The sequence below is a fragment of the Onychomys torridus genome, chromosome 5, assembly GCF_903995425.1.
Source record: "Onychomys torridus chromosome 5, mOncTor1.1, whole genome shotgun sequence".
NCBI classification, from domain to species: domain Eukaryota; kingdom Metazoa; phylum Chordata; class Mammalia; order Rodentia; family Cricetidae; genus Onychomys; species Onychomys torridus.
In genome coordinates this window covers 27,630,519-27,653,032 of record NC_050447.1, presented here as the reverse complement: position 1 = coordinate 27,653,032, position 22,514 = coordinate 27,630,519, and positions in this window count along the sequence as shown.

The window sequence follows — 22,514 nt, the reverse complement described above, 5'->3', positions numbered from 1 at the left end:
ATGAGGGTTAGTTGTAATAAATAACACTTTATACTCAACATTTTGTTTGTACATAATTTAAGATATGAATGCATTAGAAGGAACTGTTGCTACATAATTTGTTAACACCAACTATCAACGCATTATTCTATGCTATCAGCAACAAATAATGGAAGGAAATAGATCTGTAAAGTGACAGTTTTTGTCTGTTAACAATTCAAATTATGGATGAGAGTTCCATCATGACCATTAGGATGTTTGGCCATCTGATCACCAGACTAGATCAGTTTGGGCTTTCTCTTGACCAAGCAGTCTTTTGACTCTTGCCAGCAGTCTACAGAGGATGTATCATTGTGGATTTCTGGGAACCTATCTAGCACTTTGCTTCTTCCTGTTCTCATGTGGTCTTCATTTATCATGGTCTGTTATTACTTGTTCTCCCTTTCTGTTCTTGATCCATCTGGGATCTCCTGTTCCCCTAAGCTCTCTTTCCCTTGAACCTTGCCCTTCATTACTCCCACTGTTGTCCAAGTTGTTCATGTAGATCTCATCCATTTCTCTGTCATTGGGCAATCCCTGTGTCTTTCCTAGGGTCCCATTTTCTAGGTAGCCTCCCTGGAGTTGTGTAGCAGTCTACTCATCTTTGTTTTATATCTGGTATGCTACTATGAGTGACTACATATCATGTTTGTCTTTCTGAGTCTGGGTTACCTCACTCAGGATGATTTTTTTTCTAGATCCATCCATTTGCCTGCAAACCTCATGATGTCATTGTTTTTCTCTGCTGAGTAGTACTCCATTGTATATATGTACCATATTTTCTTTATCCATTCTTCAGTTGAAGGGCATCTAGGTTGTTTCCAGGTTCCCAATAACTGATGGAAGTGGATGCCAGGCCCCAGGTTGAGCTCCAGGAGTCCAATTGTCGAGAAAGAGGAGAGACTGTAAGAGTGTGAATTGTTGAGACCAAGATTGCAAAAGCACAGGGACAAATAGCCAAACTAATGGAAACACATGAATTATGAACCAAAAGCTATGGAGCCCCCAACTGGATCAGGCCCTCAATAAGTGAGACAATTGAATAGCTTGAATTTTTTGGGAGGCACCCAGGCAGTGGGACCCAGACCAATCATTAATGCATGAGCTGGCTGTTTGAACCTTGGGCTTATACAGGGGCACTTTGCTCAGCCTGGAAGGAAGGGATTGGACTTGCCTGTACTGAATCCACCAGGTTGAATTGAATCCCCAGGGGAGTCTTGTCCCTGGATGAAATGGGAATGGAGGGAAGGGGCTGGGGGGAAGGGGGGGGACAGGGGAACCCATGGCCGATGTCTAAAATTAAAACACACATATAATAAATAAAAAAGGAGAAAAATAATAAAAAATAAAATTTAATTTAAATAAAAATATGTGAAATAACCAAAAAAAGAATTCAAATTGTGGTATTATGAAAATTGGAATTAAATATGTTTCCTGTGATAGTCACAAGGAAAATAAGCTCATAATTTGATTCAGAGAAAATGTATATATAAAACCATTTGATAAAAGAATTTAAATGCTTTGCTACAAAATTCAACAAAGATACAATAGTACTTCTCCCTCTAGTCTGTGAGGAATACATAAATAAATAGCAAGTGGCAGGAGTGAGCACCTATTAACTAATGATTATTTAAAATGAAAATCAATGACCTATTCAACCAAAAGAAGAATATTGGCAGGATAAATTTAAAAAAAAAAAGAAATTTCATCCACTCTTATGCTGTGTAGAAGAAAACAATTTAGAAGAGGAAACAAACACTGGGATAAAGAACCAACAAAAACCACATTCCATACTAACAATAAACACAGGAAGACATTTATGCTTCCATCAATAAATTATATTTGAATAAAAAAGAACCTTTAAAAGTGATTAAGGAGCTCTTTTTTAATTAGCAAAATTTTTATATAAAAAGAAGATAAGAGAATTATAAATATTTATGCACGTAAATTGTGGTATAACAAAAATGATGCAATAGCCAACAAAATTGTGGGACAGCATCATTCTTAAAAGTAGTTGTAAATTTCAGCATCTTCTCTCAGTGGTAGATTGAACAACCTGACAGAAAATGCAGTAACAGAGGGTTTAGCTTACTAAACCAAGGTTGAACAGAGACCTGCAGCACATTCAATATCCCACACTCAAAAAACATATATATTATTGTTTATCTTTTTCTGTCTATTCAGATCTTTAATGGATTTTATTAAGCACATCCATGCTAGGCATAATTGTCTGCTTTACTCAATTTATAAGTCAATATTGCTAGGAAACATTCTCACAGACATGCACAATTATGCTTAGCTAAGTATCTGGGAACTTCATAAGCCAGGGAAGCTGATGTATAAACATGAAAATACACACACCCACAATACACACACGTATACAGACACAGTCACACACACATTTATGGCCCACATGCAGTGACACTCCAGTAGCAATGAGAATACATAGCCCTGAAATCATGGTTTCTCTAACTACCTACCAGTAAAATAAGCCAGGTACTTTGCTTGCCATGACTGACACAAAAACAATGCCAGGGAAAATAATGAGATATAAAATAGTAGGAGAATATTGAAATGATATAGTCAGATTGAAAGAATAGAGACTATTATTGTTAACAAAACCAGATTTTATATGCTGGGTTATACACATTAAATAAGAAGAGGAAATTTAAAAACAAACTAACAACCCCAAAAATTATAAATAAAAAAAATAAGCTTTTTATATAATGGAGCACAAAGTCCATAAGCAAATTTTTGGACCAGATTAGATGCCTATAGTTTTTGTTCTTGCCATTGTACGTTAATTGCACATTCAGGGTTGCCATGCAGTTCAGTGGTAGAATGCTTGCTTAGCATTAGAAACACTCTGTGTTCAATCTCAATACTATAAAAATAAAATCAGTGATAATTTGTTACAGTTTCATTTGCAGTTGTGACAACCTGACACAAGCAATTTATGGAGGGAAAGGGTTTCTTTGGCTTACAACTACAGATCAGTGTCTATCACTGGGAAGAAGCCAAGGCAAGACCTCAAGTATCACACTGTAATCAAGATTCTAGAGATAACAGACACAGAGATCCTTGTTGGTTCTTCATGCTTAGTGATCTTCACTCTGAAAAATAAAGGGTCTACCCATGAAACAATTTCACATGGATTACTGACAGGCCAACTTTATCTAGATCATTCTTCATTTAGAGTCTCTCCTCATGTGTTGTGGCTTTTTTGGAAATGGCTGCCATAGGCTCCTATGTTTGAATACTTGGTTCCCAGTGAGTGGACTATTTGAGACAGATTAGGGGGTGTGGCCATTTTGGAGGATGTTTGTCACTGGGGTGGATTTTGAAGCTTCAAATGACTTGTGTCATTCCCAGTGTCCTCTCTGCATCCTGCTTGTGGTTCAAGATGTCAGCTCTCAACTATTGCTGCCATTGTGTCTTTTCTCTGTGACTATGGATTCCCATCCTTTGTCAATGTAAGTCACATTCAATGTTTTCCTATTTAAGTTGCAGTAGTTACAGAATTTTGCAACAGCAATTAAAAAGTAACTAATAAAGAAGTTGTTATCAGGGTGTGGGCTATTTCTGTGAGAGGCCAGACCAAGTTATTTTTTTAGGAATGTGGAAGAATTTGGAACTTTGGCCTAGGAAAGTGGTTGAACACTGTAAGATGAGATTAATGGTATACTTCAATAAGATTTTCAGGGCGGGGGGGAAACACTGCAGTGCTGAGCTATGTAGAATATTGAGGCCCTGCTCAGGTTGTTTCAGAAGGGAACAGTATTAGTAACTGGAAGATCATTCTTTTGATATTTGGCAAAGACAACATCTGCCTTCTGCCTTGTTTAAAGAACTTGCTTGTATTAGAGTTCTTAGAGGAATAGAACTAATAGAATGAATATATATATTAAGGTGATATCTTAGAATGGTAGAATGGCTTATGTACTGTGGTCTAGCTGGTCCAACAATGATGGCTGTCTACAAATGGAAGGTCCAAGAATCCAGTAGTTACTCAGTCCATGAGGTTAAATGTCTCAGCCGTTCTTCAGTATATGCCAGAATCCCCAAAAAGAAGATTCTAATGTCAGTGAAAGAACAGACTTGCCAGAGAGAGTGACAGCAAGCAGACAAAGAGAGAAAACATCTTTCTTCTATGTCCTTTGTATAGTCTGCCTACAGAAAGAATAGCCCAGGTTAAAGGTGGATCTTCTCACTGCAAAATATCTTCATTAAATTTGTATTTCCCACCACAAAAGATCTGAATTAAAAGTGGGTCTTCCCATTTTGAATGATTTAGTTAAAAATCTCTCACAGGTTTGCTAGATTCTTGGGTTTTAGTTAATTCCAGATACAGTTAAATTGGTGATTCAGAATAACCATCACATTGCCTAGAGCTAAACCATAAATACTGTACTGATTTCTCTGGCAGAATATATTTCAAAGCAGCGTAATATTGGCCATGTCGCATGGTTATCAATAATCACTCCTAAGCAGGTCTACAATGAAAAAAGGCAAGTGGGACAAATAAAAATGCAAAATGTAGAGTTTGAAGAGAAAAAAAAAATGAGGAAATGTGATGGAGCCAATCATTGTGCTGAAAAAATGTAAAGTGATAAAGAAGATGTCTGATCTGCAATGGAATAAGGGCAAACCCTTGACCTGAGTGGAGACCACAGCCAGCTAAGCTTCAAGTGTATAAAGGAAAGGCCCAAGGAGTTTTCTGCTTCTCAAAAGCAGCAACAAAGGAAAGCCATTGAAAATATGATCCATGTGAAGTAGGCTCATCCCAAACTGGCAGCCAAACCTGGCAGCATAGGAAATATAGTTTTGACTTTAGATTCATAAAGGACACTAAAGTAAAATGGCCATGTGACCTTCCTCTACAGTTAAGGAGTGCTGCTGAGGCTAGGCAATTTTTGGCAGAGCAGGCACTGTATGAACGCTCTGAGAAAGTAAGACGCCCTGGTAAGCCATTGCACGAAGGTGGGAAAGTGAAGCCTGCATTGCGTTGGAGATCCCATGGTATTGGACATGCCAAAACCGTGGGGTATCTGACAAGTATGGCTGCACACAGGGAGTGGAAACAGGCTGAGAAAGAGAGGTATGTTTCAGGAAGCAAACCGAGAGAGAGAGCGATCTAAGCCCTTTGAGACTGGGCTTGGAACTACAGGATTAAGAGTTTTCCTGGCTGGATTTCAGTCTTATTTTCATCCAGTAGTTACTCACTTTGGCCCTATTCCTTTGTTTTTGAATGGTAATTTATAGTCTATGCCATTATATGTTGGAGGTATGTATTCTGTCTTTTCATTTGTGGGATAACTTTAAATAAACTACCTTGAGTTTCAGAAGAGACTTTGAACCATGGACTTTTAAACAATAGAAAAAAAAATGGAAGACTTTAAATACTTTAAAAGGTGGACTACGTACAACGTTTTCATCCTGATATGGCCATGCACCTATGGGAGCCAGGGAGTGTAAGGCGATTATTTGAATAAACATGCTTCCTATAGGTTCAAATAGTTAGTGGCCTGCTTGGAAAGGATTAGGTGGGGTGGCCTCATTGATGAAATATGTCACTTGGTTGGCTTTGAAATTTAAAACAAGTTTTGTCATTTTCAGTGTGCTCTGTGCCTCCTGCTTGCAGACCAAAATGTGATCTCTCAGATGCTCTGATAGCCAGGCTTTCGCTCTGCTATCATTTACTCTAAGTTTATGAAATCGTAATCCAATGAAACCCTTTCTCTCATTAGTTACCATGTTCATGATGTTTTGTCAAAGCAACAGAAAAGTAGCTAATGTACCAGGTAATTCTTAATTGTGTCAAGTTGACAATTAGAAGTAGCTAGCATAATATGTAAACATGTATTAAAATATTACTGAATCTACAAACTCCACATTCTTCTGTCATGGGTTTTGAGATAGACTTATCTAATTGTGAAGTTGTTCTTAGATTTAGTGAAAACTTTACTGTCTGAAAGTTGAGTCTAAGCCAGTGAGTTCTTAATTATCTTAGTGTATTGAGCAGCAAAGCTTAGAATTGGTTTCTTTTATTTATTAAAAAAATTCATGAGGGTTATAGGAGTAGAAACCAGATAAATCCCATAACTACATTTGGATTCCTGGATATTTCTAGAAAGTTTACCAAAACTCAAACATACAGAGAGATACAGACAAACAAACACACAGACACACACACACACACACACACACACACACACACACACAGACACACAGACACACACACACACACAGACACACACACACACACACACACACACACACACACACACACACACACACACAATTATTTCTCCTTCAAATTAAGTAGAGTTTTTGGGGTAGAAATTGTGGGGTACATTTTTGCTTGCTTTAAATGTCTGATCATATAGACATCTTCACATAAAGTTGCATGTTATAGGTTTGTGGCATATATCAAAATTCCTGGGTAGCTCTCTGGTGACTTCTACACTAGAATGATTTTGACAGACTGCCTTGTTACAGTTGTCATGATATACACAAGAATACTGTGTGGGATCATTGGGAGCCATGGCATTTGTAATCTCTAGAACAGAAAAGAAGAAGTAAATCTCACATTTAGAAAATCATAAAAAAAACAGCATCAAGCATAATTCTAAGAAGAATTATAATTTTAAAAGAATATTGAAGACAATGTGGAAAATGTAGTTTAGAAGCAACATTAGGGAGTGCATCAACTCTACTTTTAACTAGAATTTTATCATACAAATAAATGTCTCCTGGGATTTAATGGCAACTTTATAACAAGGCAGAGATCTGGGAGTTTCAGATATTCTTTCATGAATAATATGAAGAGGACAAAATGTATAACCTTATGTAAATTAAAATTATGTTATTGATGGTATTAAGAATGTATAGGTTAATTATTTGATATTATCATTTATAAAGATTGGTCTAGTGTGAACTGGTAGGACATTGTGCCATTCTTTTTTGGATTAGAGGATAACAAAAAAAATTTGCCAATTTCAATTGCTATTCTAGAGGGTATGTTTTGGAGATAAAGTGTAAGCATGATTTATTCAACTCACACTCCCCTCTGTATATCTGCCCACGTTAATTCTCTGGTTTCTAGTTGTTGACAAGAGAATATTTACTGGCTATAAGCATCACTAATGTGCCTGTGCAGCTTGCTCATTAACATCCTCTGTATTTTCCATAGAACTTTTTCCTCCACTATTGTTGTTTTTTTGAATACTTTTATGTTTGATACTTTGATTCTTTGTAGAATGGTGTCTCTCAGTTGAGTCAATTGATTGTGATTCTGTGTGCAAGGGACATTTCATGCTCTCTAGTTCAGTTTTCATGATTAGGATGCTGCTATTGATATCTGATGGGAGCAGTCAGAGACACCACTGAACCCACTCTACAGTGAGTGAACTAGCCTCCTGACTTCTTCTGGCCAATGCTGTTTATTCAAACTTATCAGTAGGGGTTAGGTTGAGGGACACTACTATGGAATGTATTTATCTTCCTGTTGTATGATATGTAACTCTTTTTACCATCCTTCTTTCAATGCACCTCCTACATAAAGCCTCCTTGAATCTCTCTGATGCTATACATAGCCTTTGAGAACTAATTATTGCTCATACAATATATGTAATATTACTCTGATATTATGCCTATGTATGACAACTCTAATTAGAGTGAAAAACTTAAGAAAAGCCCTCAGGTCTTATTTCAGTGCTCAGTACTGTGCCTAGAATATAGTGGTCATTAAACCTGTTATTGATTATCCAGTGTAGAGTGTCCAGCCTTGGAGCAATATACCCACGAACACCAAAAATGGGCTCAGCATATCGCATTTATATATTTTTTGTGCATACACATAAATACATAAATATGTACAATTGTATGTAACAATAGGATTACAAGAAAAAGCAATTATACACTGGGAAATGAGTAAAAAAAAAGTTTGAGAAAAGTAAGCTGGGAGTGGTTAGAAGGAGGAAAGGAAGAAGAGAAAAATGATGGAATTCTATTTCAATTAAAAACAAAATGTATGAACTATAATACATAGGACCAGAGAAGTTAGGCAGGGAAAGGGACTAAGAGAGACACTTGAATCATCTCAGGAGGGAGAAATGGAAGAGCTAGTATGGATGGACTGGAGCTGGGGGTGGTGGTGAGAAAAAGAGGATCCTTTGGGAAGGTGGAGGAGATGGGATGAAGGGAGAAAATGAGGGCAGAGGAAGCTAGAACTGAAGAGCATTTGAGGGGCAGCATGGAAACCCAACACAGTGTTCCTGTAATATAAAGGTCATCCTGATGGACTCTCCAAATAATGAGGATGGGCCATCTGTCACCAAGTGCAGTTTCTAGTGTAGGGACTAGCTTTCATACCTTTGAGTTGTTGCCCAAAAGGTCCCATGGAAATCCCCAAACAACACAGGCTATTGTCAAGACAGTAGGGTGCTCTCCAAATACTGACAGCAAGGTCCCATTGCTGGTGCCTACACAGAACCTTCACCCCTATGTTCTAGTTTCTATGACATGGAAGACTCCTAGAAGAGAAAACTAAACACCAACCCAACCACAAAACCTTGTATCTGCAATCTGTCTTGTCTGCCAAATACACTAAGGCAATGGTGACACAAAGCTTGTGGGAGTGACCAACCAATATCTGATTTGACTTAAGGCTCACTCCATGAGATGGAAACCATACCTGACATTGCTTGGCTGATTTCATCAAAAATGTATTCATCTTTTTGTACTTGTTAGTATTTGATAACCTGAGATTTTGTGTTGAATATTTCATTTCTGCCATGGGGCGATAAAGAAGCTAAGTAATTCTTGAATCAAAAGAGTCACTTCATGTGAGCATGCAACAAATCCTGTCACAGAGTAAATACTGCATAGATACTTGATTTATTATTTTGAAGCACTGGTAATTATTAACTTTTATAGATTTTGTTCAAAATACTTATACTGGAAAACTAGCATTATTAAATAGAATCACAAAATTATATTCCAATATGACATTCAGTGCTTCTGCCATTCCTAAATTATTTGTTCCCAGTACATGCTAAACCTTCATGGAAAAGTGTCTTCATAAGTAATTGCAAGTAATATTTTTATATTTTCATGCTCTGGTACTCAAATTAGATATATGATGAATTCAATTTTATTTAAATATTCCAAAATTATGCCTACATAATCTCAAACCTTAGGAGATAAATAGATATAAATAATATATTATAGTTTAATTATATTTTTTATTTGCTAAGCTTATACAGTGGTTATTGAATTTGACACCTGGTGTATACAGTTTTGTGCAAATGTAAATGATAATTCACATTCATTTTTCTCTTTCTGAAATATTTTTTTGGTAAATGTTGAGATCCTTCATTCACTGAAGTAAAACCTTAAAGGTATTTATTCTTTCTGTAGAACTTTAGAAGCTTGTTCATGCTGCAAGCAGAGGTGAGGTCCTATATTTTGTTCTGTCAGTAAATATTTCAGGTCACATGCTTTGGTGTTATTATAATAATGGGCTCTAGATGGTTAGGTAAATATTCACAATCTGACATTAGTTTATTGAATTAATGGCTTGTGACATGAGAAGAAGGACTCCTTAAATGAGTTCATTTCTGGCAATCACTTCAATATCTCAAAAACCTCCAACCTTATCAGAATTGTGAATTACTTGAGTCTAAAAATATTAGGCAAAAATGTAATAACCACTTTCACAAGATGACTGCCTCTTCCTGGTTCAGTTATGAGATGAGAAAATAAAACAGGTGAATCAAGTGAATAAAAGAGATAATCAAATTCCATGTGTCAGTAAACTCTCAAATCCATTCTTATGTTATCATAATTGCATTATCCTGACTCTTTGTGTGAGTAACTGAGCAGAAATTCTCCTGCCTTCAATCCTATTATCTAACACAGAAAAATAGGAGAAGAAATAAACTGAGAAACAAATATGGAAATAATTATTTATATGAAAGCCTGAAAGAGATTGCTATGAATACGTCTGTTTTTTGACCTTTCATTCTCTTTCCCCTTTTCTTCCTTTCTTTGCTGTTTACTTCCCTCTCTCTAATTTATTTTTTCCCACAAATATATAGGAGTATAATAAGATTAAAAACTTTTTGACTAACTACTGAATATGGGCTTAGGATTCATAGATTGCTGGGAAATCAAGTTCATATTTTATAAAGCAATAAATAGTCTAGGTACAGATACTCTTGCATGTGCTGAATCATCCAAATATCACTAATGAAATCTTTTATGATTCATCCTAGCCTGGAAAAGCTGCCTGTCCCTTTCCTTTAAGGGGTTTGGTAATCCATACTTTTTCAATGTTTCAGTCTAAGATTCTGAAAACAGAACCTCCACTGACTGCTACATGAACCAGACTACTTAATGCACAGGACTGTGCTATGGGATGTCTTTCTGTATGTTGTAAATATGTATTGCTCTGATTAGTTAATAAATAAAGCTGCATTGGCCTATGGCAGGGCAGGATGAAACCAGGCATGAAAATCCAAGAGAGAGAGAGGGGGAGAAGAAGAAAGAGACATTGCTAGCCACAGCCAGGAGAAGTAAGATATAAAAGTACCAGTAAGTCACAAGCCATGTGGCAAAGTATAGATTTATAGAAATGAGTTAATTTAAGATGTAAGAGCTAACTAGCAGGAACTCTGAGCCATTAGGCCACATAGTTTGAAAATAATATAAGGATCTGTGTATTTATTTGGGTCTGAGTGGCTGCAAGACTGGGCAGGACACAGAAAAACTTCTAGCTACAGGACTGGTGGTAGTGATGTTGCCATCTCTAAAGGATCAAAGGTCACATTGCCATCTTGTATGCCTATTTAGCAGAGGATTAAACCAAAGAACATTGTTCTTTAAGCTCAAAACCAGGTAAAAAATTTCCCTTCTATGATTTGGATTTGTCTTTGCCACTTGGTCCAATTCTTTGTATTTCTTTTTCTTCTGTTCTATTTCCTGATTTGAGATGGAAATGCCTTTCTTATGCTTGTCCACCTTTATGTGGGGAAGCAGATTTTTCTTGGGATCATAGGTTTATTGCTGCCTAGGACTTCTGCCTGAAAATGGCTTACCCATCAGACTCCATCAGCTCTTGACTTAGATCACATTGGTAAGAACCAGAATTCAATTTTGCTTTTTGAAATGGTTTAACACACTGGTAGCTACCAGAGATACCAGCAGATGGTGGCACAGGCCTTTAATCCCAGTACAGGGGGCAGAGGCAGGCATATCTCTGTGAGTTCAAGGCCAGCCTGGTCTACAATGTGAATTCCAAGTCAGCTAGGTAGGGCTGCTACACAGAGAAACCATGTATCACAAAAACAACCTCCCCCCAAAAATAATACCCTTCTAGTAGCCATTAATTAATAAAAATCATTCTGCATTTGAGAAGATCAGAAAACCCAGGGTTCTGGGGAAATGGAAACATAATGGGACCCAGAATATCTCCCCAATTCTCTAGTTGAAGTTTTAAATTTCAGTACATCACATTAGGGCTCCATTTGGAGACAGACCATTTAAGGAAATAATTGGCAAACTGGTGAGATGCCTCACTGGTAAAAGTACAAGAGTAAATAGGCTGAGTTTTCTCCCTAGAAAGCACAGTAGAAGTGTTGGCACAGGTCAATTCTCTCTCTGTCTCTGTCTCTGTCTCTGTCTCTGTCTCTCTCTCTCACACACACACACACTATCAATCTATCATCTATCTATCTATCTATCTATCTATCTATCATTTATCTATCTATCTATCTATCTATCTATCTATCTACATAATATTAATAATAAAATTAAACAAAAAATTAGCAAATGGTTTGTTAAGAATGGCACAGTTAATGGGACCTTATCCAGTCTCTCTAGCTTCCTCACTGGTATATGAGATCAGAATACACAGACACATTGGGAATACACAGATACATGTCAAGAAACAGCAAGAACAGAAATCTACATGTGAAAGAGATGTGCCAGGAAACCACCACTCCTGACAACTTAATCCTGGATTTCTAACCTTCAATCCAAAGAGAATAGAAACATCAAGTGTTTAAGTACTTGTGTTCTTATTGTCATTGAGACATATTTAATAAACTAATACATGTGAGTATTGTTAAATAAGCTTTTTTATTTAGAAGTATCCTAACAAAAATTAAGTTTTTATTCCCTGAGTCTTTCTGCTTCAAGAGGATAACATTTATGATAAAAACAAGCTTTTACAGACTTCTCATAATTGTCGAATATTGGATGTCACACAATTATGACAGACAAATGACACAATGTGTGGAATGACAAAGAAACAGACATATTAGATACTTTTTCTCTGTTTTAGATATATTCAGTTAGAGCTAGGTACTTAGAAGGTTATAGCTAGAAATATGTATATACATATATGCATGCAGTATCAATGAAAAATAATGCATAAATTTTGAAGGACTGAAGACTATATGGGAGGATTTGAAGGGAGGAAGTTGAAGGAAGAAATGTAATTTTAATCTCCAAAAGAAAAAAATAAAATAAAATAGAACAAAGACTTGGAATTTGTTGAAATTGTTCAAGTTACATATCATGTTGTGCCTGAAGGTTGTGATGTACCTCTTTAAAACCATCATTTGGGAGGCAGACAGATCTCTGTGAGTTCAAAGTCAGCCTGGTTTACAGAATGAGTTCCAGGAAAGCAAGAGCTATGCAGAGAAACTATGTCTCAGAAAATAAAACAAACAAACAAACAAACAAACAAATAAATAAAATCATGTTGCACATGTAACATCAACTTAAAAGAACTTTGGCCATCTGATCACCAGACTAGGTCAGATCAGGCTTTCTCTCGACCATTGCCAGCAGTCTACAGAGGATGTATCATTGTGGATTCCTGGGGACCTCTCCAGCACTCTGCTTATTCCTGGTCTCATGTGGTCTTCATTTATCATGGTCTGCTATTCCTTGTTCTCCCTTTCTGTTCTTGATCCAGCTGGGATCTCCTGTTCCCCTAAGCTTTCTTTCCCTCATACCTTGCCCTTCGTTATTCCCACTGTCGTCCAGGTGGTTTATGTAGATCTCATCCATTTCTCTGTCATTGGGCAATCCCTGTGTCTTTCCTAGGGTCCCATTTTCTAGGTAGCCTCACTGGAGTTGTGTAGCAGTCTAGTCATCTTTGTTTTACATCTAGTATCCTCCTATGAGCTCTCATCCAATAACTGATGGAAGTGGTTGCAGAGATCCTCAGCCAGGCCCCAGGTGGAGCTCCAGGTGTCCAATTGTCAAGAAAGAGGAGGGACTGTAAGAGTGTGAATTGTTGAGCCCAAGATTGGAAAAAGCACAGGGACAAATAGCCAAACGAATGGAATCACATGAATTATGAACCAAAGGCTGTGGAGCCCCCAACTGGATCAGGCCCTCTGGATAAGTGAGCTTGAACTGTATGGGAGGCATCCAGGCTGTGGGACCGGTACCTGTCCTTAATGCATGAGCTGGCAGTTTGGAACCTTGGGCTTACACAGGGACACTTTGCTCAGCCTGGAAGGAGGGAACTGGACCTGCCTGTATTGAATCCACCAGGTTTAAATGAATCTCCAGGGGAGTCTTTCCCTGGAGGAGATGGGAATGGAGGGGAGGGGATGGGGGAAGTTGGGGTTGGGCACGGGAGGGGGGAGGACAGGGGAACCCATGGCTGATGTGTAAAATTAAAACACAAATATAATAATAATAAAAACAAAACAAAAAAGAACTTTTTTAAAGCATTGATGAAGTAGATAGTAAGAAGATATATGTGCATTTAAGTGTGACTATAGTAACACATGTATGTATATGCTGTGATAAATTTACCTCCTTTCAATATTCAGCTGTTGAAAGTCCATGGCCAATAATCAACTCTAGGTATTCTTTAGGATCAGCTCTGATAATGCCACATTCAGACTCTTCTCCACAGTTGCCATGAAGGACTACAATGCTCATGTAGGGAGTTTTGATTGTTTGTTTTTAAAGGAATGGTAATTTCATATTAATTGATTGACACAATCCACTCAGTGTAGTGGAAACTGATGGGTTGTAGGAACCTGCACAGCAGCCCCCACTATCAGTTACATTTTACCATACAATTACTAGGTTCTCTTACCTGTGACATGTGCTTTACTGTCTTTCAACTCTCATCACAGTTCTGTAAGTAACTGATGTTATTATGATAGCATTTTCAACAGATAAAGAGAGGAATACTTATAGGGATGAAATATGTTTGCCAGCTTTTTATAACTACTGATTGTGGAACTTCAGATTCAAGTTCAGGCTGTTTATAGACTCCTAGGTACATTAGCTAAACTACCATGGAGCACTGTCTTTTTAAAATTCCTAATACTGGTTTAGAGTTAACAAATTGTGTACTCTCAGGCACCCACAGCTTCTCCTTTCCCTTCAGTTTTATTTAGGATTTAGGACTCAGCCATCCTTCATTCAACATTGGTAGTTCTGATTCTCTGCATTCACAGATAACCCATTTCAAATATAATTTTCTCTCGTGAAGCCTGGGAGTAGTGTTTATCTGTGGCTATAAACATAGATACTTAGAAGGCAGTTTGATGTTCTCTCAGTTTAACTTACCAAGAGTAATGAGTTCCTCAGCAGCTCCTTGGCCTTCCATACCCTTTGTTAGTACTGTTTTGTTTTAATTCTGTTTACAGTTCAATGAATGGCTTCCAGCCTGTGTAACGGACTTCAAATTCAGTCTGGGAAGTAATTGGTTACATGCCCCCTCCCCCCCACCACCAAAAATACCCCCAAATGGTGCCATTGTTACACATCCTGTGTGGCAGGTTGAAATTGAAGTTTATAGGATTTACATGTGGGTAAAATCTTTGATGTCTTTTCTTCCCCAGAAGTCTGCATAGCTATGAAGTTTCCTGTTAAGTTCCTATTTGTTTGTACAATAATTTACAAACAAGGTATGCAGTGACTCTGGCATAGGGCTTTATCATCGAGCTTTGGGGGACAACGGGAAGAAGCAGCAAGAACCTGCATTCCTTTTGAGAGTTCAAAAGGAAGTATTCCATGCTGGAAACTAGTATTTTGTTTACTACCCTACCAGAGCCTAGGAGAAGCATTGTCCAGCTATGCAGAGTATCCCCCTAATAACTCTTTTATTTAAACAATATCTTTAATTCAGTTGTAAGAAGGTTTTCATATGAGATTTTTATTTACTCATTATGATTTATCCCCCCTTCATTTCTTCATAGCATCTTTTTATTTGAACTAATCATTTCTTTTCCTATTAAATAATAGGTCTGTTATTTCTTTTTTCACCAACTCTATTGTCATTGTTTGAGTAATGTAACTTTCTAGAATCATAGATAAATATTATATTCTTTATCTGAATAGAGTTATAAAGACATTCCCAGAACCAGCATTTAAATTCAACAACTGGGGATTTCCAAAAGATATAGAATTCATGCATAGTCTTCAATAAAAAAAAAAAATGAATAGATTCAGATTATTTGATTAGACGTTTTACCAGATTAAGTACATTCTGTGATGCTAAATCAAAGTCTTTTTATCTCAGTGTAGAAGATTAGATATGCAATGGCAAGAGTGTAAATGAGCTTCCTTGTTGAGAATCATAACATAGTTGGTTTTTATTATTCTTTAGCTCATTTGGGGACCCACCACGCAGCTCTTAAATAAATATACATACAGAGGCTTATTCTTTCTTATAATGCTCAGCCTTACTTGGCTTGATTCTTGCCAGCTTTTGTTAAATTACCCCATATACCTTTTACCTCCGGGCTTTTACCTTTCTCAGGCTTTTGTATATCTTACTTTCACTCTTACTCTGGGGCTGGGTGGTTGGCCCCTTGTGCCCTTCTTTTCTGGTTTTCTGGCTCTTCGACCTTCTTCTATTTATTTTCTCTGTGGGCTAGCCCTGCCTATCCTTTCTCCTGCCTCACTATTGGCCATTCAGCTCTTAGATCAATCAGATGCTTTAGACAGGCAAAGTAACACAGCTTCACAGAGTTTAAACAAATGAAATAAAATAATGTAATACATCTTTGCATCATTAAAACAAATGTTCCATAGAATAAACAAATGTAACACATCTTAAAATAATATTGTCCAACACTATACCTTTTTCTCAGATGCTGAATGATATCTTCAGCTTTGTAAAGCAAACAGCTAGTTATTATGTACCACTATTGAACCATTACAGTTCATATTTATCATTTCAATATGTCCTTTTTGAAAGTTTGAAATCAGTTATCCCTTATTTTCCTTTTTAGCTTTTAATCAGAACTCTTAGTTTAAACATATTTTTATTTTCTAACAATTTTGTTTGGCTTTGCATTAATTTTAAAATACCTCATTATGCTTGGTGATACTATTAAAGCCATGTCCCTATTTCATTGGCTAAAGAAGCACAGAGTTCAGTGTTCTCTGAGAATTTTCTCTCAGTTGCTAATGTTATAGGTGCAAACAGGTGAATATCAGTGTACTTTCATGCAGTTGAAGCCAGTCTTTAGTTGAAGCCATGGCTGGGGCACTTTGATCTTCAGTGTGGTTTTAAATAAGTTTCATTTTGTACATCCTACCTCTGCAAAAAAAGAAATGGTATTTCAAAATGTTTATACAAATAGAAAAAAAATTAAATAAATCTCTAAGATACATTGCTCTTAAAATGTAGTCTAATTTAAAAATAACAGGCTTGACAAGTACATTGTGAGGCATACATGAAGTTAAGCATTTATTCCATTTGCATATTGCCATGCCTACTAATATGTGTGCGTATTAGCAATGAGAATTCAGATGGGCATATACTAATGAAGAATTAGCTTTAGAATTGGAGGCATCCCTTTTCCTGTAGCAGTATGCTCCTGTACTAGGCTGATTTATGATAAATGACAACTATGCTTGAAGGAAATAGTAAGACAAGCTTTATAAGTTTGCTTGTAGGTGAAAATATGCTTTAGCCGTGGACTTGTTTTATTCACTTCCAAATAAGAATGTCTAGTAATTCCAGTACCTATTGTAATTTCATCTGGATCTAGCAGAGCTAGGCTAAGTCTGAAATGATCTAAATTCTTATATAACATTTTCTGCTCTGCAAGGTGGGAAATTGTTTTTTTAAATTTCTATTTGTTGATACCAGTTGGTTTTATCCATGGGTAACTGCATAGACAAATGACTTCTAGCTGCACCTAACTAAAAGCCCATGTAGCTTTATGGGATCAATAGAAATGCATGCATTCAAGCTGAACAACAAAAGGAGAAAAGGAAGTATTAGGTCACTAGATGGTGCCATAATGTTATTTTTTACTTTATTGTCAGGGCTTTTATAGCTTTACACCACAATCAGTTCTGAGAAGCTTAACTTCAGGCATTAGCAGCATAAAAAAAATAGGTCTAATGTTAAGAGCATGGATAATTTAGAGAAGGAGTGCCATAAATGCTAAAAATGTAGGTAATTAGATTGTCCTGACTTAAACAGAAGAACATCAATAAACTGTATAAAAATGCCCAGGTTGTAAAGTAGGAACATTCAACATAAAGCAGAAACATTTTGTTATTTTTGACCTTTCAGTAATTTTGTTTCTAAAAACAATGTGTAATTATACAATACATGTATAGATATATATATATAAACAAAAAACAAAAAAACATCTTACTGTTTTTCAGTCCACTCAACAGTCACACTTCATCTTTTAAGTAAGAAAATACATACTTTATGCATTTATCTTTACATTTAAAAAGGACTGATAGACACTTTCTTTTACAGTTTGTTTCCCTGGGGACATCAGTTTGTAACAACCATTTTTTTTTTTTCTTTGATGGCTATAAAATGATACTTGAAGTCACTTTACTTAAGAAACGGTGCACATGCAAACACAGGCTGTGACATTTTGTCTGTCACTTGGCTGAAATGGTGCATATGAATTTTGACAGTCTTCTCTTGCCCCTCATGATTTGTGCTTGATAGGCAAAGATGCCTGAAGAAGTAAAAGGTCCTATTTTTATTCTAAAAATATCAGTTCTCAGTCCAAATCATTGCTTAATTTATCTTAAGTAACTTATGGAACATGGGTTTCCCCCAGAATTGAATGCCTTGTTTTCCTTCCGGGAATGCAAATCGTTTTACAAACAGGTAAGGGACATTATTTATTCAAAACAATAATTCTCCTCACCTCTCCTGAGTGAAATGGGTATTCTTTCTCTTATTCTGTGGGTGAACTGATAGATACTTGAAGGTGGTTAGGACCCCCAAAATAGTGATTTAGCAAGTCATGAAGCCCAAAGCAGTGGCTGGGCCTAGATCTCTTGAACCACAGCATGTCCTGTAGGGCTCAGCAGGATGAAATGCAGGAAGCACCCAGCCTTTTCTGTGATTTGAAAAAGAAAGACCTAATTCTGAAAATACAAATTCTAAAAGAACATGAGAGTGTTTCTACTTCTAAATAATAGTACAGCTGGTTTCTTCTTAATTTATTAGTAGCTATCAAAGGGACTAATCTGCATAACTTTATTTATCCAGCATATGTTCCCCACCCCCATCTGTGTGTGAGTGTGTGTGTGTGTGTGTGTGTGTGTGTGTGTGTGTGTGTGTGTGGTGTATGTGTGGGTTTTCTTCTCTTCAGGATAATCAGTGTAAGTTGGTCACCTAACCTAGAAATAGTGGAGAAGGCTTTCATTCCTTTTCTCAGCTTACATTTTCACTGTGGGATTCAAATAAAGTAGAAAGGCAGTAAATATCTTGACTACTGTATTCCAAGGAGATTTCCGTAAGTTCCTGACACAATTTACCATCCTAGCCTGCTTTTTTGCCTAGGATTTTACAAGTACTTTATACCATTTATGAACTTAAATGTCCTTGTATGCTATCGGTGACAGTCCTTTAATTAAAACTTCTAATACTTTTTATCAAAATCTATTAATTTCAGTAATTTATCAACAAATAAAATTGTAGTCAAAATGCCTGTCATTCACGATAGCTCACAAATCAATCAGTTCCCAACTACAGCATCTGAAAAGATCCTTCCATGTTCACTACCCCAAAATACAGGTTTAACACTAATATCCCAAAATACCAAATTCCATATATTTCCAGATTCATAATGTAATATATGCCGATATGATTCCATGGCTGTAAAAGTTCATATCATAAAATGTTTTTCTACAGAAAATTAAGAATATTGTATAAAATTTGCTTCAAACTGTGTATATAAGGTGCAAATGAATCAAATTAATTTCATATTATATGTGGTTTTCATTCCCAAGACATGTCAGTACACATGCAAATATTTTATAAATTTGTAAATTAACTAATTGTTTTCTGTGCATGGGTATTCTGCCTGCATATGTCTGTGTGAGGGTGTCAGATCCCCTAGAACTGGAGTTACAGATGGTGGTAAGCTGCCATGTGGGTGCTGGGAATTGAACCTGGGTCATCTGGAAGAGTCAACCAGTGTTCTTAACCACTGAGTCATCATTCCTACCCGTTATAAACAAATTTTAAATACTCAAATGCAAAACCTGCTTGTTCCCCATCCAGGTAGCTTAAGGGAAATTCAGTCTATAGCCTCTCCAGTCATACCTGGGCACCTAACTCCTAACTTACACACTTTTTAAACATCTGCCTTCTAAGAACCTTTTGGCCCAGTTGCCTCTGTAGTGAGTGGTTCCTTCTCTGCCTCTGGTGCTAAACTCTTTTGTTTCTGCCCTTCTATTCTATCAGTCATTGTTTCAATCACACAGATTTAACTCGGGTTTTCTACATTTTTTTTTTTTTTTAAGTAAAAAGGCTATCAAACCTTGTGAATGAGAATGTGATCCTGGCTCTAATAGTAATAAAAAGTGCAGGGTTATAGGTAGGGGGAGAATAGAGAAATAAGGAAGTTTGTGTAGGGTATGACTATATTTAAACTATGTTAGATTTTAATTGACACCATGCTCTGAAAGGCGCCATTCCAGTTTATACAAGGCTCTTTAGAAAAGGATTGAAAGTTACAACACACAGATTAACTGCTGGCATTCTTGTAATTCTGCTCCACACATGCTGATCAATGAGGCATAGAGATATAATTGGGTTGTAGACACATTTGTTGGAATATATTTACCAGGTTTTTAAACACCACATAGAAGTTTTAAGTTTAAATCATCAATAAATGAGGACTTTCTCTGAGATATCATTTGAATTTGTTTGTAGATTAATTCTCAAATCATCAGCCATCCCACTTGAAACATTTTCAGGAAAAGCAAGAAGGATTGAATTACAACATAATTTGGCAGTAAAATGTATTTATGAAAATACCCAGGGGTTCACTTACAGAATTTGTCAGATCCACAGTTAGTTCACAAAATATTATGTTGCCTGTTTTTTCTTGTGGACCTAGTGAAAGTTTCACCTGTCCTTAGCAAAATGAGCAAAATGGAAATGAGTCAGAAGATAGGGGCCAAGTCTCCTGGATTCCTTAGGTACCTTTTAAAACTTTTGGATATGGGTTCCCTCTTGTGGCTTGGGTCTCAAGTTAAACCAAACATTGGCTGGCACTCCTACATGTGTGATAGCTTTTGCCTAGTTTTGTGGTATCTTGTTTTGTCATGTTTGGTGGTTGTCTCTTGGAGGAGAAAGGAAGTGGATCTGGGAAAGTGAAGGTGACAGGGAGCTGGGAGGAGTAGAGGGAAGGGAAACTGTGGTCGCAAGTATTGTATGAGAAAAGAATCTGTTTTCAATTAAACAAAAATTAAAGAAAAACTTTTGGAAATGATTTATTTTTCAACATATGAAAAGTATTTGATGAACTTCTTTGGACATAAATCTCTCCTGGTGGTTTTGACTTCATCCATATTGACAGATAAATCATGCTTAAGGGCAACAAATACAGATTCTTCCTATAGCAATGGAAAATGTAGAGACAAAGAAGCCTGTTTTCAATTCTGAACCTGCAGCTTCTCAGCATCAGTATATTATTGCCAGGAAATCACTACCAAAATACTGATGTTGAGCCATAAAATGGATTTGATTTGGCATTCAGAGACAAATTTACTAAGTATTTAGAGACTCTATGAGCACTAACCATAAATCATATGTGACTTACAAAAAAACAAATAAGAATATAAAATAAATGTCAAAAGCTAAAAATTCATGCATTTTATCAGTTATGATAATTGTGAGTTTATTATTTTGTAAAGATTTATGAAAACGCTTGTTATTATAGTGTCTCTCATATTCTAATTTCTCTCTCTCTCTCTCTCTCTCTCTCTCTCTCTCTCTCTCTCTCTCTCTCTCTCTCTTTGAGACAGGTTTTCTCTGTGTAGCTTTGAAGCCTGTCCTGGAACTCATTCTGTATCCCAGGCTGGCCTTGAACTCACAGAGATCAGCCTGCCTCTGCCTCCCGAATACTGGGAATAAAGGTGTGCGCCACCACCTCCTGGGTCATAATCTAATCTCAAAATCACTTTTATGAAGATATTTTCATTATCTCTTCAAGATTAAAATCAGAGGCTGGACAGGTTGTTTCTTAAGTATCTATAAGCATTAATGTAAAGTAAATGTAAGATGCCTAATTTAAGTTTCAATATCATAATCCTTCCTGTTTTAAATGAACCTCATTGTATAAACAATAATCAAAATACACTGTTAAATTTGGAATAGAGTGTTGTCTTTTGATATAACTATATACTTAGAAGAATAATTACATTTCTTTTGTCTTGCACTCAATGAGTAAAATGACTTTTAGAATATTATGATAATTCTAATAGGCAAATTATAAATTGCACATCAATTGAACAGTTGAGCCACTTTGGTAGTTCCTAACAATTTGCCCATTATGTTCTTAACAACATCAATAGTAAATGCCAGGATTATTGTTTTCACAATGGGAAAATAAGGTGCTGGAAAGGAGTTTGTCAAACCATCAGACAATGCAAGAATGGGGTAGACATCTTGTGTGTCCATAACCATTCAAGTAAAACTTTTCAAGTGTTTAATGCCTGGGTGTTTGCATAACTGTAAGTTACAGAGGATCTGATATCCAAATGGTTTTGCATTAATATTGGATGTATTATCTTATATTAAGTCAGCTCATCTAATCTTCAAATGGAACAGACGTAGAAATGGTAAAAACAATGTTTCTGTGTTTAATGATTATACATATGGAAATGAATACAAACCAAAGTTTCAAAATATAGTGTGAATTAGTGATGAAAATGTCTTGCAGTCTTCAGAACTTGTTAAAGCACTTGAAAGTGATCATAGTAATGCACTCCTGAGATTACAGATAAATCGCCTTAACTATAGACACCATCAAGGAACTCTTCAGTGCCTCAGAAAAACATTATAATAATGAGAAGTACTCTACTCACCTGTGCATTTGAAACTATAGTGGGATTTCAATGACCACAATCCTCTGAGAATGGTCAACTCCAAAAAGACTCATAATATGAGACAGTATGGGTATGAGCCTCTGTGTGTGTGTGTGTGTGTGTGTGTGTGTGTGTGTGTGTGC